The sequence below is a fragment of the Aplidium turbinatum genome, chromosome 1 (assembly GCF_918807975.1).
Source record: "Aplidium turbinatum chromosome 1, kaAplTurb1.1, whole genome shotgun sequence".
Classification (NCBI taxonomy): domain Eukaryota; kingdom Metazoa; phylum Chordata; class Ascidiacea; order Aplousobranchia; family Polyclinidae; genus Aplidium; species Aplidium turbinatum.
In genome coordinates this window covers 16,130,157-16,146,017 of record NC_137472.1, presented here as the reverse complement: position 1 = coordinate 16,146,017, position 15,861 = coordinate 16,130,157, and positions in this window count along the sequence as shown.

Sequence of the window (15,861 nt, the reverse complement as noted above, 5' to 3'; positions counted from 1 at the left end):
TTGGATTATTTTGGATTTCTGTGGATTTATCTTGGATTTACATTAGATTATATACTGGGTTACGTTACTGTGGATTATATTAGGCTACTCTTCGCCGGACGCTTCCTCGACAACTTCCTCATATTAACGTCGCACCATCGCATTCCGTTCGAGTCGGATTGGTTCGTTCCATTGGACCCAAGCTAAATAGTGTTAACTGTTTGAAGGTTGGGGGGGGCTGTCAATTCAACTTTTTTGCATCAACAGTTGTATCTCTAAAACCACTGAGGCTGCGACTATGAGATTTCTTGACTTTTCCTAACTTTCATTCACCTCTATTGAGCTGAAATTTTGAGCGAATAAAGGTTATAAATTGAGAGATATAAGGCATTTCTCAGCACATCCTCTGAAATATTTCATATTCTATTGTTCAAAATTTTCCCACCAGCTGGATGAAAGTAATTAATTTGGCCCATGTCTCGTTAATCCTAACTGCTTCACAGCGTGAAGGAAATTGACAGTATGCGTGGACCTTTTGTTCTCACCACGGCTTATAAGCGACGTCGATACAAGAAAAGCTTCAACTTTGATACGATGAGTTACCGTCGCTTGCGGTTGAAATTGCGTAAAATTAAACATAAGACTTGGTGCCAATGCATCTAGAGCGAGAATAGTTTTTCGCAGACAATTATGTCCTTTCAATCAAACAAAGCATAGGCTACAACGTTATTGCCTACTATAGAAGCTGCTCTGTAACATATTATGATTTTGGTTTCAAATCTTTCCTTTTGTCCGACACACTATCAAAAGCAGAAAAGGCGTCGATGTTCCCAAAGCTTCTCACATATACTTGTAAACATTTATTTCCAAGTCGACATGTAAAGATTTGAAATGCAATACGCTTCTCATTTGTGTAGGATAAACCAGAACATCACGCTTTTGTGAAAAGGACGATCGTTTCACCACGTTTATACGTGATGCAGCTTAGTTGAATCAATATATTCGAGGCTTCTTGTACCAGGTTCACTGTCACTGATAAACTAAACCGCGATGCAGTACCTCGCAAAGCAATTGTAGCGTAACATTTCCATGTGCTATAACTCGTCATAAATTGTGAAAACTTGTGTATTTACTTGTCAAGTTGTTTCATGTGAAATATAAGTTTGCATAGCAATGTCACAATGAAATCTTATCTCCGTTTACCAAACTAAAGATATGAACTTATGCGACGTCTTGCAACGTTGAATCGACGGAAAGGCGGGTAACTGCCAAACTGAACTGAGAATGCATGAAAGAAATCGTTTATTATCGAATGGACGTGACGTCAGAAAACGATGAATCGACATAGGCTAGCGGCGAGAGATATTTTAGTTAGATAATGACACGCGGCAGCGCGTTTACATTGAATAAAAATACCTTTATTTTATCCATTTCTATTTCCATTCTTCCTAGTTTCGTCTCACAATAACAAACAAATGAAGTTACGCATATTTACTAAATTATTCAATAAACAATAATGCATCATCCAGCATTATGTCAGCGCTGATTGACTAGACATATTCACGAGTTGTGTGAGAATTGTATTCGATTAATCGCATTATTTATTGTAGGTAACACCTGCAAAAATTCAAGTCATTGCAGACTCTGCCTTCATAAGTGTAGTTTAGAAGTAGCCATCTCATATTGAGCCAATCCAATCAATGTAAAATAGAACGCTTTTACTTGATAGCGCGTGTGATATATAGGTTTTATCTAACAACTACTTTCAGTTACATTGAAAGTGAATGAGTAAGCATTATGCAGTCTGTGACAAGGACTGAAAATGTATAATCAGAAAATATAATATCATAAAGTATATTGCGTTATGTACATCTAGTAATTTTTATTAACATGGTATCATTTTGCAGGCAGGCGTTTTTATAGAGATACAAACTTATTCCATAGTTTGATTTATGGCACTTATCCAACTGTTTCATAATGCGAATAGCTGTTTTAGTTGAATTTAGAAAAAAATATAACTTATAACCGCAGACAGATGCAACTTTTTTCATGCTTTAGGCAATCGGCAGTACGGTGAACTATAGTGGTACATAACATAACCCATATGCGGGGTAATCGCAAGGGTCAACCCAAGTAATGGAAAGGTTCTTTTTGAACTATGGTGATGGAATTCTTGTAATGCTATTGAACTTCATCTTTTTATGAAAAACTTATATTGTTTGCATTTGCAAGAAATATCAAACTTTTGGATTTTTTTTATCACTGAACTGTCCGTTAGTAGAATGTTTCTTTATTACCTTAGTTAGGCCTATTGGTAAGTCAGGAAAGTATTTGTTGATGTGACATATGAGGATATTATAAGAGACCGAGTTATTTTGTAAATAGTATTTGATTTTTGGACACCATCAAAATTTTCTCACAATACACAAATGCGCATCGAGATATAGTGCTCACAGTTTGGAAAAGTTAGATTGTGATAATTACAACTTGCCTGAGTAGGCCTACAGCAAGGGACAATCAAAATAGATGAAACCGCATTCATGGTAATATAGACGTTTTGCAAACTGCTCTTTTCGTTTTCAATATAATAACAAGAATGACAGCTTATTTTCACTAAACATATAAACAAATATCAAAAATTATGAATGAACAGCGCATCTATATTTTTCGGTTTAGGTTCAACAATGCATTCTAGCCGTCAAAATGATGGAATATTTGGTAATTTTGTTGAGACATACCATTGCCCAATCGTTGAATTTACATCAGAGATAATTTTATTAGATAGATTATCAGTTTCATGCACATGGTTTCATTCAGCGTTATAATGTTGTTTTTCAAGCCACGTGGCGTTCATGGTCATAACGCAACATTGCAGAAACAGCCAATATTGATACCAGGTAGGCCTACTAATTATTACGCCGCTTTCGTCGAATCTACGTCGCTAAACGACGATATTGTGCAAACGCCTGTTGGATTTCCCTTCTACGTGTAGTTTATCATAAACGTGAAGCATTGCTCAAAAAGCTAATCTGAATCACCATAGATAACCATAGCATTCATATAGTTTCATCATCAGTAAATATGTAAAGTGCACTTCACAATTTTTAACAACGGTCTGACAATTTATTATATTGCAAAGTTTTGATTTATTCTCGATTTTTCTAATTCTGTGTAACAGTTTTTTTCTAACTAGTTTCTATGGGACTAACAATTTGTTTCATTATACATTTTCTTTAGTATTTCAACGCCATTATTAAAAAAATTACGTCCTTTTCACTTTTAAATAAAACATGGCAAGGCAAGGATTCAGTGCTGAAGAAATATTGCAACATGTTTTACTGGATTCTGACGACGAAAGCCAGGCGGATGATTTGGAGGATTTATGGCACTCCGATTCAGATGAAGAAGCGGATTCTTCTCCGTCAACTTCCGCAACAGCGATTCCGATCGAGATTGACGACCAGTTACCTTCCATGGGCGATGTTCAACCGGAGTTTGCGCCATCAGGACGGATTATAACATCGAAAAGACTGGTGAACAGCATAGATTCCTATCTCGACATGAACAACTACGATGCTGTTGATTTTTCCTGACACACTGAAGTCTTATACAACTTTTGTAGAAAAGCCAAAGAACAGACAAGAGGGCGGCGTCAGCATTACTTGGTCTAATGCGAGACCGGTGCACAATGGGAGAAGGGGCCGGGCTAACATTATATCTGGCCCGACTGGTGTTAGAGGAGAAGCCAAAGAAACCAAGACCCCTCGGCAAGCATGGGAACTATTTTTTTCTTTAAACATTTTGAACATTATTGTTCAAGAAACAAATAGAAAAATTGCCACACTCATTTCTCAATTGCCAGAGAGAATTTTAGATGACAGCAGGTACTGCTATTTTGGCCCAACCAACAACAAGGAGATGCTGGCCTTTGTTGAATTGGAGTATTTTCGGGGGCTTTTAGGACAGGCTGGTCATTCCACGGATGTATTGTTCAATCAACTGCAAGGACATCCCGTGTTTAGTGCAACAATGAGCAAGAACCGCTTTAAATTTTTATTTTCGAATATTTCGTTCGACGACCAAAATACTAGGCCGCAACGTTGGAAGAATGACCGGTTGGCCGCATTTCGAGTCGTTTTCGAAATGTTTAACGAAAACTGCGGCAAACATGTCATTCCAGGTGACTACTTGTCGTTGGACAAAACGCTATACCCCATGAGGACACAAATTTCCTTCAAGCAATATAATCCAAACAAGCCTGCGAAATATGGCCTTCTGTTCAAGTCGGTAAACGCCAGCAGATTCCCATACACATTTGCGGCATCGGTCTATTCAGGTAAACCGAAGGAAGAGCCATTTAATTTTTACGTTCGTGGAACAGAAGAACTGGTAAAAGGAATGGTGATGAGCCTGGAACAACACGGTGACCTTCAAGGTCGGAATATTTTGTATGACCGCTTTTACACCTCCATACCACTCGCGCAGTTGCTTGACAGGGGTATAATGTCAGCTGGAACCCTCAACGCTATACGTAGATGAATACCCCTGGAAGTGAAGCAAGTGAGTGGTAGGGAGAAATCTTCGTAAGAAATTTATTGGCAGACGAGTGAGGCTGATCTCAGCCTACATTCTTATGTAGTAAAAACGAAGAATTCTGGCATGCGGAATGTGTTGATGTTGACGACTATGCAACCTCTATTGGGGATTACCAAGGATGACGGCAAAAAGAAGCCAGGCTTGTATAAGCTTTACGACTTCACAAAGGGTGGCACCGATATCATCGACCAAAGGATGGGTTGGTTCATTCACGTGCAAAGCGAAGTCCCCACGGTGGACAACTACTGCGTTTGCTTATTGAGAAGGTGCCAAAGCCAGAAAAAATAAACTACCAAAAAACCGTGGCCAATGTCAATGCTGTGAAAAGCCTTTATGCCCTGCACATTCCATACGAGTATGTCAAGTTTGCTTTTGCGCAGAATAAACTATTTGAATGATTGCGGTTTTATAAACTTTGGCTTCAACCACAGCCTAAATAAAACGCGGAGCTCAATGAGAGATTTTCCTTTTTTCCTTTTATTAGACAGATAGCTATTTTTACGTTGATTCAACATATCAAGACGTTGAATACTTGTAAACATGTGCAGTTTTGCAATTAGATTGCTTATCAAAATCATCTATCCTTTTTTGTATAAAAAGTGGGTCATAAAACTAATCGTAATACTGGATGTAAAATTCAGCATTTTTATATGCTGAAACAGTATTGTATTCATATTTTATAAATCCATTTTCTATTTAGAAAATATCAATATAATGCGGTTTGAGCATAGCTGAATTTTAGCACGGATACAACGACTGATTTTATGACTTTTATACAAACAAAGACAGAAGAGAAGTAATCTAATTGCAAACCCGCGCATGTTTACATCGTCTTGCAATGTTGAATCCACGTCGAAATGATTGTATTAGCGTTGTATTCAATTTCTCGTATTATCGAACTGTAAATGTGCAGCCACTTGTAATTTCAATGTGCCTCATTGCATATTCTTAAATATTTCTGAATTTGTGTGTACATAACCTGACAGAACACAGGTTGCTTTACCATTGAATCAAGTTGAAAAACGTTGCTGCAAGAGCCTTGTGCCAATTGCTGCAGTCCGGTATTGCTGTAACCAAATCAAAATACTTATCAATATTTTGCTGCCAAACTGACATTTTTATCGCATAAACGCCCATTAGGCAAAAAAAAAGGCAGCTAATTTTTTGTAAAGTATTTCTCCAGGTTCACAATGATTTGACGCATAATAAATACTACTTTGAATAAATCTAAATATTGTTTGGATTTTAGTGTGTGGCATATGAATCTTAGAGAGCTTATTGAATCCACAAAAAAATGACCCGAGGCATTACAGATTTTCCTTTTGATGAAAAGCGTTGTGACGTTCTGTTAATTAATGAACCGTAACTGTTTTATTTTGAATTTCTTTCTGACTTCTGTTTATGTAAAGCATCATCGACTTTATCGGGTAATCTTACTCCTAGTACTAGCCTTGTATGTAGCCGAGTTCACATTGAACTTACATTGAGAGACGCTGTTGCAACTACAATACATTGCATTTAAACCGCTTTTTTTGTTGCATGATCTTCCATTCGTTTCGTGGATTACATAATAGTATTTGATAAACGCCACCCTGCTTCTTCAGCTGGTCTACATTTGTTAATAAAGCGTAGGAGTTGCTGTTCTTGGAACCGAGGTCACAAGATCATAATCCAAATTGGTGTGACACGCGTTCAGAAATCTCATTACTGCATGTAATTGATGAAGCATTGTTCTTTTAGTCAAGAAGCGAGCTTTACTTTGAGCGTGGGAAAAGTTATTATTTTGCATGAAAAATATAGATTCAAATTGAGATTATGTAAAAAAAATTTAATCACAACATGGCAATGCATGTTCTTCATTACTCTACCAAAAAATAATGTGTAAACTCACGCTACAATTGCTTTAATCGCAAAATAATCCAAAAGTCATAAGTCACCTCAACATTTCAACGTCTATGAGCAGTTCTAAAATTCACATAAGTTTAATTTTCGGATATGCTCAGCGTGAATAATTTTACAAAGTGAATCCCAAAGTTTGAAGCCGTACCTTAAAAAATAACAGAGATATCACTCCTAAAGCATAAGAAGAATCGACAGCCCCCCCCCAAACTGAGCAAGACTCCAGGGAGCCCAACCTCGTAAGGGTTAAGTTAATTGTAATAGTAATGGTTGAATACTACTTTTATATCATCGCAGTGACCATAAGCCTCAAGCCTTAAAGCAGCCGGCGGCCATCGCGACCATGGCCGCTAAGTAGTACTTGAATGACCGCCGGTGCTACCTCCTCAGTCGGCCAATTTGGCCGCCGGTTTCTTCTAGTTAATTATTTACTTTCGCAATAGAATGATCGTGGATTAACTGTCGCGTCGTATTGTGCGGAAACATTTGCAATTGCATGGAAAATATTCAGCTGCGATCACCAGCTATAAGTCTTGTTTGTAATTCCCGAAGTGTTAATCCGAAGTGCTAATTTACATAGGCTGGCAATATTGTCGATTCAATGTTGTCGGACATTGAATCGTTGTTAAAAAGGAGAACTACCCAGACAACAAAATTCGTCATTTTTACCCTGATTTAACGACTGCAAATGTAGAATCAATGTAAAAATGACGGATTTTGTTGTCTAGGACTCTAGGTAGTTGACATCCGAGGGGAAAACACGTGTCTTCAGAGTTGAGAAATGTTTTCGCTGTGGGTTAGTGACTTCACAGTTCACACCCTCAATGGTGACATCATAACGGTATAAATGGTCAGGTTTTATGAAAAGCGGTATGCATTTGAAACAATTTACTGAACAGCGAGCAGTTGAAACAATTTAGTGTCGTTAAATGGTCCCGCAATACGGGATTACAATCCCGATAAAGCAGTTATTGCATGGTACAACGATTGTATTCCAGGCTGTCGCCCAGACTTCAACAACACTAAGTGATCATTTTGGCATTGTTGCAAGTTTAATTCTATTTACTTGTGCTATCGTTATTCGTATTTTGGCCTCCAAGCGTGCAGATTTGGCCGCCGAGAAGGAGCTCCCGGTAGGCCACGATGGCTGCCGGAAAAAAATACGAGTTTTAAGGCCTGAGCCTCCTCACGTCTCTTGTTGTTACCGTCTTTGGTTGTCGCCTCACCCGTGGCTCGCGACCAGGGCGTCATGACGGCATAGTGCCTAGTCCCTGTATGGACGATTCTTTACAAGCACCGGAATATAATGCCTGTAGGTACCCTAGACCCAGCGGCACACCACTGCCAAAGTTCTTCGAGACAGACGTACCCTTTTGGGTCGAATTAATCAAGAGCTTCTTTAGGAATAGGGCAGTCGATGATTCTAGTGAACGGTACGATCTAGCTATAGAATCAAGAAAATGAAGTATCTTCTGACAGGTATCTTCTTGCTATATAAAGCTATAGAAGCGTTAATTCGAATTCGAAATAGAATTCTAGCTATATAAAGTTAGTATCTTCTAGCTATAGAAGCGTTAAACGAGCAGCAGTTACATAGGGTCGCCGATGTCATAGTCGATTGTGATAGTTGTGACGACCTCTACTTCACACTTTAACGGGACTTCCTGCGTAAATTCGATCTTACCGAGGGGGACCGTGCGAGTGGCCTGTTTCACAAGACTCCTCTCGGGGCTGAAAAGCCTTTGATTCTGTTAACCAAGATAAGGCGATTATTAAGTAATTCTGTTAGGAGAATACATCTTTACTGCGTGAGTCATTTTTAAGTAGGTTGCCAACCGATGTCAGGCGCATCATAGCTGCACATGCCGGCGATAGTTTGGAAACGCTGGCGTGCAGGGCAGAAAAGATCGTTAAAGTCTCAGGCGGCGACCATGTCGTTGTAAAGAATCCCCATAGTCCTTCTTTGCAAATAGATATTAATCAATCTTTAGACAAACGTGTCGCCGCACTGTCTGAGTCCGTGCGATCGATCACCGTAAGGATCAGTTCTTCGCCCTCACCCCTAGCAGGGAACGAAACCTCTAGTAACTTCGGGACGCCTGGCTTGGGGCGTATTCTTCCTTCTCCGCTCGGAGGCGCGCGCCTTTTTATAACAATCACTGAGTCCGCTCTTTATTCTGTTACTTCCACAATAAGTTTAGTTCTAGGGTTCTCTCATGCACGTGTTTGGTAGCGTCCGCAAGCGCCTTTCACTCGGTCTACCCGTTGAATTTAAATGGACTTTTAAACTCGCTGACGTAACAGTACCCATAATAGGCATAGATTTCTTGTTACATTTTGGTCTATCCATTGACGTCCCTAACAGGCGTTTGATCACCCCGCACCGTGATAACCATGATAATTGTGTGGGTCATGCCGTATCCAATAGCGGTGTAAACGATGAAGCTTTTAATGCTGCCGAGCTGGGTGTCTATGCATTTTTAAATATTGAATTCCCGAAAGTTTTTGCTCTAGAAAACTATCATTGTTTGGCTAAGCACGAAACGTGTCATTATATTCTCACTTCTGGTCCTCCTACACCGTCGCGCGTGCGCAGGTTATCGCCCGAAAAGTGAATCCACCTGCGTGATGAGATACAGCATCTTTTAGATTTTGGTGTTATTCGCCCTTCTAATTCTCCCTGGGCATCTCCTGTACACATGGTTCCAAAATGGGACATATGTCGCTACTGCATTACAGGGGAGTATAAGAATCTCAATCGCCAGATATCCTATAAAGGCAGTGGTCGGGAACCTTTTTGAGTAAGAGAGCCATTAAAGTTACCATTTGGGAAATACATTTCTGTGAGTGGCGGCTGGTGAGTTCTAAAAATGGGAGTGCTGCGTGTTCGCCGAAGGCGAATTCAACAGAGAGGGGGTCTGGGGGCCTCCCTCAGAAAAATCACATTTGATTATAGATAGATTCTGAGCGTATTTTCAGCTCTAAATTGTGATAAAAGTTTAACTCTATTTCCTGTGGGGGGGGGGGGGGTCGGTGGGGACTTGTTACTTTTTAAAGCAATATCATTAAAGAACTACGCCATCCACAGCTTTGAAATTTCTTGACTTTTCCTAAAAATTAATCAAGTATTTATTCCGCTTTAAATGACGTTGCTATTGTCTATAGTTTTAGAGATATGGCATGATTTTCATAACATACTCTGATATTTTAGCTAGCTACTAGCTATCCTTTTTGTTTTCAAATTATACGGATTAATAGGATTACTGAGCGCCGCCGTGCGTGGAACTGCGACGCAGATATCTCATCATTTGGTTTTGTTGTAAAGCATTCAACCGTAATGATTCCGCTTTTTGTTTGCAAACTCGAGTTTTGAGTTGTTTTGATTAATCTTTTAATTACATCTGAGTTGCTTTGAAATTATCAGAGAGTATCCGATAAGCTATGCTGAAAAAAATGTAATTTTACGTTGTTTTCTATGGCGAATACATTTTGTTTCTAACTTATAACAAGAAGCAGTAGGAAAGTTCTTGACAAAACTCTGTTTATCTCATAAAACAAACATACTGATGTGGTAAGTTTCTTGATTTCTTGTCGGAAAGCAAGGAGTGCGTTCTTGACCCGCCAATAAACTTTTGCATGTACCTCTGCACTTATATTCACATGAATATTTATGGATGTTGTGAAAATGTTTTATGAAAACGAGAGATTGAAGGATACTGAAAAGAACTTGACACAGACTATCTAAACTGCTTGGCTTTTGTGGAAAAACACGCGCAGCTAAATTATTGTGCTTTGACAAACATTGTGCATATTGTATCAGCACTGAATCTTTACCTAAATGGTAATTTTGCAGTTGCTTGAGAGATTACAAAATTATTTTTTTATACGAGGATTGAAAAGTTTCGATATATCTCAGCAGAAACACTATTAGGACCAACTCAATAATTTCAAACTTTTCGTTCAAATGTTGGTCTTCAAAAGCTTATTTTCACAAAACGGTGTAGGCCTATATCTTTTTCTCCATAAATTTGGACGTTTGTGTCATTTGGAGCAAAGTTGTTTGTTGGGTTGAAAGAATCTGAAATCAATGTCTCGTTTTTGTAACGTATCGTAACGTAATCTATCAGTCAGCGCTTTTGTGCCTTTTTGTTTTCGAATAGATTTCCGTGACAAAAGGTTGGCTTTTGTAATAACGCCATCAACCATAGAGTTGTATTCTCTGACTGCATTTCAAACGCTATACGATACTCAGCAATTTTTCTAAAGCAATGTTACACAAAATGCATATCTGACAAAATAAGGAAAATATGTTGAATTGAATTATATTTTATACGGATCGTTTTCCTTATCCTTGAAAAAAAGAAAGAACGATTTTTATCGTTTGGCATAAAAATATGTATATTGAGGTTCACCTTGGATTGCATAATTAAAATCACCCCAAAGAATATTGCTTGAAGTGATTTTCGCAGCTATTTGATCCTTCGCGATGATATCAATTATAGTTTCTATCAGATGAAACCTGTTCAAACTATTTTTTTTTAAAACTATGGTTCATTCAAGAATATAACACTTTGTAAATATAGCTTACTTCATTTTTGTGTTTTTACTTCGATTTTTTCACAAGCAAGACCTTACACAAAACAAGTTATTTGCAACGTGAGTTGATTGACCATAGTAGCCTAAATGGACCAGAAAGCTGTGGCCAAAACTTGATTACTTTTTATCAAAATGTTTGCACATTGGAAACAGCAATCACTTTGTTTCATATCAGCAAATCACTTTTTGTCATTGGTTCAACGTTTGCAGACGTCTAAACTACTATAGCCTACGACGAAATTGGTTTTCTGGGTCTTCGGTTCGGAAAAACATCATTATGATGTATTGTGACGTGGTCTATCAGCCAGCAGTAGTTTATGCGCCTTTTGTTTTTGGATGTGTGTCAATTACAAAAGATGGCTTTTGCAGTAACGCCATCAACCGCAAACTGCATCTAAAATGCTATTTCAAAATTTGAACAGAAAGAAATCTTCTAATGCGTAATAAATAACTTGACACAAAGTGCATGTCCAACAAGTTAGAAAAAAATATAGAAAACGTTATTTTGCAAATCTAGTTAACAACATGAAAAAAAACACTTCAATCATTTTGACACAAACGTGTATTTTTTAAAATTTCAACAACTTTCAATTTTGCCCAAGGAAAAAGTCAACACTTTAGTGATTTTTTGTTTTTTTACGACAATAGCACTCGGCCTGAAAAAGATTTTTTTTCTATTTTTCGTATCGTTATGTCACGACTTTGAGTTTGTTACGCAGAACGGGAGTTCCATTTGGCAAACGACCTCTTCTATAGCGTACCAACACGATTTGACTAAACGATTATTATCACTACATTTTGTCACAACTGTTTGCAAAATTGTTTCATTCAAAGTGATCATTGTTGGTAAGTATTGAAACATATCACTTTGGAATGCATCGTGACATAGTTTATCAGTCAGGAGTTTTAGACGGTCTTTGTTTTTGGAGTGCATGATGGCCTAAAATGGAACAAGCTCCTATCGAAGCAAGTCACTACCTTTGGATAGGTTGTTGTTCAAATACCACGTGACACCATTAGGCTACCTTACTTTTTTGTATTCAACCGCTACCCACACAGCAAATCAGACACTTTTAACATCGATTCAACGTCTCTAGCAGTTGAAACAATGTTAAAAACGAATAAATAGCTCCCTGAGATGTGCTGTGAAATGCAAAGTGTTTCTTGATCATACATAACCAAATTCGACAATGTGAATGTGAAAAAAAAATTTGCTTGATTTAGTTCCAATATCAAGTAATGACAGTACGTTTGAAAAAGTGTAGACTATAAACATCTGGCTCAAAAAGAACTTGAAATAGTTTTTTGCGGTGATTATGTCTCATTCTCTGCAAATGTTGAAACAAAGCAAATTTTTTTTGCAATGCCTCTGGCAAAACAACAAGCAAATGCGAGTCGGACGCCAATTACGATTTCATTGAAGCGTGGACGACGTCTCTGCGTAAGAGATTAAAATCTACACAATGGAATTAACCCGTCACACTCAATTATAAGTTAATTAGGAAGCAATTTCTCAAGTCAAATAAAAAAATATGACCAACCATCAAATTATTTGATTTTTCAAGTTGCGCTGTTGAAAAAATTGCAAAAGAGTTTCGATGTTATGTTGTCAGATAAAGTATCTACACCATGTGAAAACTTGAGTGATCTATCTTGCGTAGTTTTTGAGTTACACGAGCTCAAAGTGATAGTGTCGAACCGATCCCCCCGTCCGCAAGTCAACTGGCCAAAATACGTCACAGGAAAAAGGGTTAAGATAAAACTGGCTGATTTAAGAGTTTCGCAAATGTGTAATATTTTGAAGGGGACGATCAACAAACAAATGTAAATAACACGTTCTAGCTATTGTGCTGTCAGAGCATCTGAGCACGACAGGGTAAGGTTACTCACTTGATAAAACAATGTTAGTATTAGTAAATTATTAATATTCATTACAGTAGCCTAACAGGCGGCAGGCCTGACTGGTCAGTCATAAACAACAGCTACAAAGCTTAAATCCAAACAAGTGGTTTGTCATGTGAACAACGTTTAAAAAGCCAAATTAAAAAATGCCAAACAAATTTTTTTGGGAAAAAAAACAACAAAAAAGGCCAAAAAACTGCCAAATTTTGAAGAAAAAACAGGATTTTTTCATGCCAAACAACATAAAAAATGCCAACCTGGCAACCCTGAATGTGCTGTAATGTAAAACAGCACAAGCGTTTGCTATTCGTTTGTATAGGCAACTCAAGAAAACACGCGGCTCGTTGACGTCACGATCGAGTGTTTGTTTTATTGTAACCTTGCGCAAAATATTTCACAGCACGCAGAGTTGCCAAATATAATTTGCATAGTATGCAATTCTGTGAACAGAAAACATAAACTACATTTTGGGAAGAAGAAACGCTAAGATATTTGAGAAACTTTTCGTGAAAACTTTTGTGGGAGTGCTGCAGCACCGCATCACACACTATAGCGAGCCGCCCCTGGTGAGAGCCATAGGTTATACACTGTAATGCTTTAACACTTAATACAATTAACACGTGGTGGCACTGGTGAATTTTGGAAAGTGGGAACGCATCTTCGCAAGAGGAGAAAAACAGCGGGGGGTTTGGGGGGTCTCCCTCACCAAAAAAAATGGGGGTCTCCCTCCCTCATTCTGAGCTTATTCTAAATTGTAATGAAAAATTAACATACAAAAGATAAAACTTTTACGGTTTGCACTTTAGAAGATTGGATTTTTTTGCGAGCCAGATGCCGTCGTCAAAAGAGCCATGGCTCGCGAGTCGATGCGTAGCCTGGTTCTACTATTTTCTTTAGTTTGGATCTATTCAAATCTTATCACCAAATCCGTATTGCCGAATGAGACATTTCAACAACTGCTATCGTCACACCCATTGGCGGCTTCGAATTCTGCAAATTAAGTACGGGTCTGTGTAATGCAGCGACGATCGGTGAGGGAAAGCAAGGAAAGCAGTGCTTACCTGAGCGAAAACTATGCAAAATATAATGACTGAATTCTAGGTTTAACTTATTATTTTTATCACGTCTATTTTAACTTGAAAATTACTGTATTCGTGACTAGAATTACTCGTAACGCTTGTGAGTAGTCTAAGTCCTCACCAAACCGCATGTCTTGCCTATAAATGCCAATTAACGCAAACGCTCCCGTCAGAAACAACCACTGAGGCTCCAGGAAAGCAACTATCAAAGTTGCTTTCCCCAGGTTCAAAAATGTCAAAAAACGCCTTCGTTTTATCCAATCCTCACTCGTTTTGCAAAACGTCACCAGCTGCTTAGCCAATCAGATGTGTTATGGTTAAAGTTGCTTTCCCAGTGACGTCAATGCGTACATTCGCTAGACTAACTCGTCAGAATGGTCTCTCGTCACGGTACACAGCACAGCATCATAATGCCGAAAAGATTGTTGCTGTTTTTTGATGTCTCCTCGCCATGTACTTTAGCCTACTAGCTTTCATAGTCACGCCTTTGCCCTTTTTACAGCGTTGATATAACGTTACTTCGCCAATGAACGTTCAGGTGCGGATGCAATATTTAGTAGGGTGGAGTGAAAAAGACTTTTTTTTTAATTTCAAAAAAAGGTAGTGCTAAAATGAGGGCATATTGCTGAAAAACAACTTTGAAAGTGATTTTGGGGAGTAGGTCTTAATAGTGGCTACCCCCACTTTTAGCGACCGAAATCCCCCAAAATTGATAAACGGTCATAACTTTGGAACCAGTTGAGCTAAGGAGTTGGTTTTTGTATCAAATGTTTCAGAATTACCATGTTCCTATCTGTTCTTAGAGAACATTTTTCTCTATCTGCATTATGAAAAGAGTTATAATAAATAATGTGATTTTAGCTCTTTATTTTGTGTCTGCATAGGCCTATAGCCTAGATCATGTTCAGATAATAATCATACATTGATACGTGTATGGCTGTATGCGCTTGAAAATTTGTAGAAAGTTACTTGGTCATTATTAAGGACATTAATACATATAAAGCATGGTATAGGCCTACATAATAAATAGTACATGACAGCTTAGACGTAATGTGAATGAAATGTATACACTGTTAAATACTGTACTTAGTTGCTGCTCATAAGAACCAACACAGTACTGAATAATGGGCAATAAACTGATTTAGTTAACTAACACTGCTATAAATAACAATCCTGGGAATTTTATCATTTCAGGCTTTTATGGGTTATAGCCTACCTGGTTATAATATTGTAAAATATCTTATCTAATTGCTATTGGCAGTGATTGCAAGAGACTTTAGAATGTTGGGTGCCTGATGCACAATTTGCGCATTGCAAAATGAATGGCAGTCATTACAAAGTGGAAGGTTTTCCATGTAAAATGTTAGCTCAGAGCAATGTCTATTGCTCAGGATACAATCAAATTGTTTATTGTCATAAATTAGTTTATCATAATGTCAAATCATTTCATGAGTTTGCGAGATCGTAACTTCTGTCGGATTATTCCATCTCAGTGTGGTGATCTCATCTCAGGCTACTGTATGATGTGCAGTCTGACCATAGAAAGAGCTCAACACCTGCTCTCCTGGGCCACTTCGAAACGGGCTTTTGCCTGAGGATGGGTTTCTTTTATGTCGGTTTTCTTTCTCCATCCTGTTATTATTATTATGACTGCTCATCCACATCAATATTGGAACTGGCAAATTCAATCCACAACACTTTTCATTAGGCTGTCATTCATTGCTACATGTGTGCTTATCTCTTTTTTGTTTTATTTTGTTATTTTTTGGGTTTTCTGGCCGTGCTAACTTCTAACTACTGACATATAGCC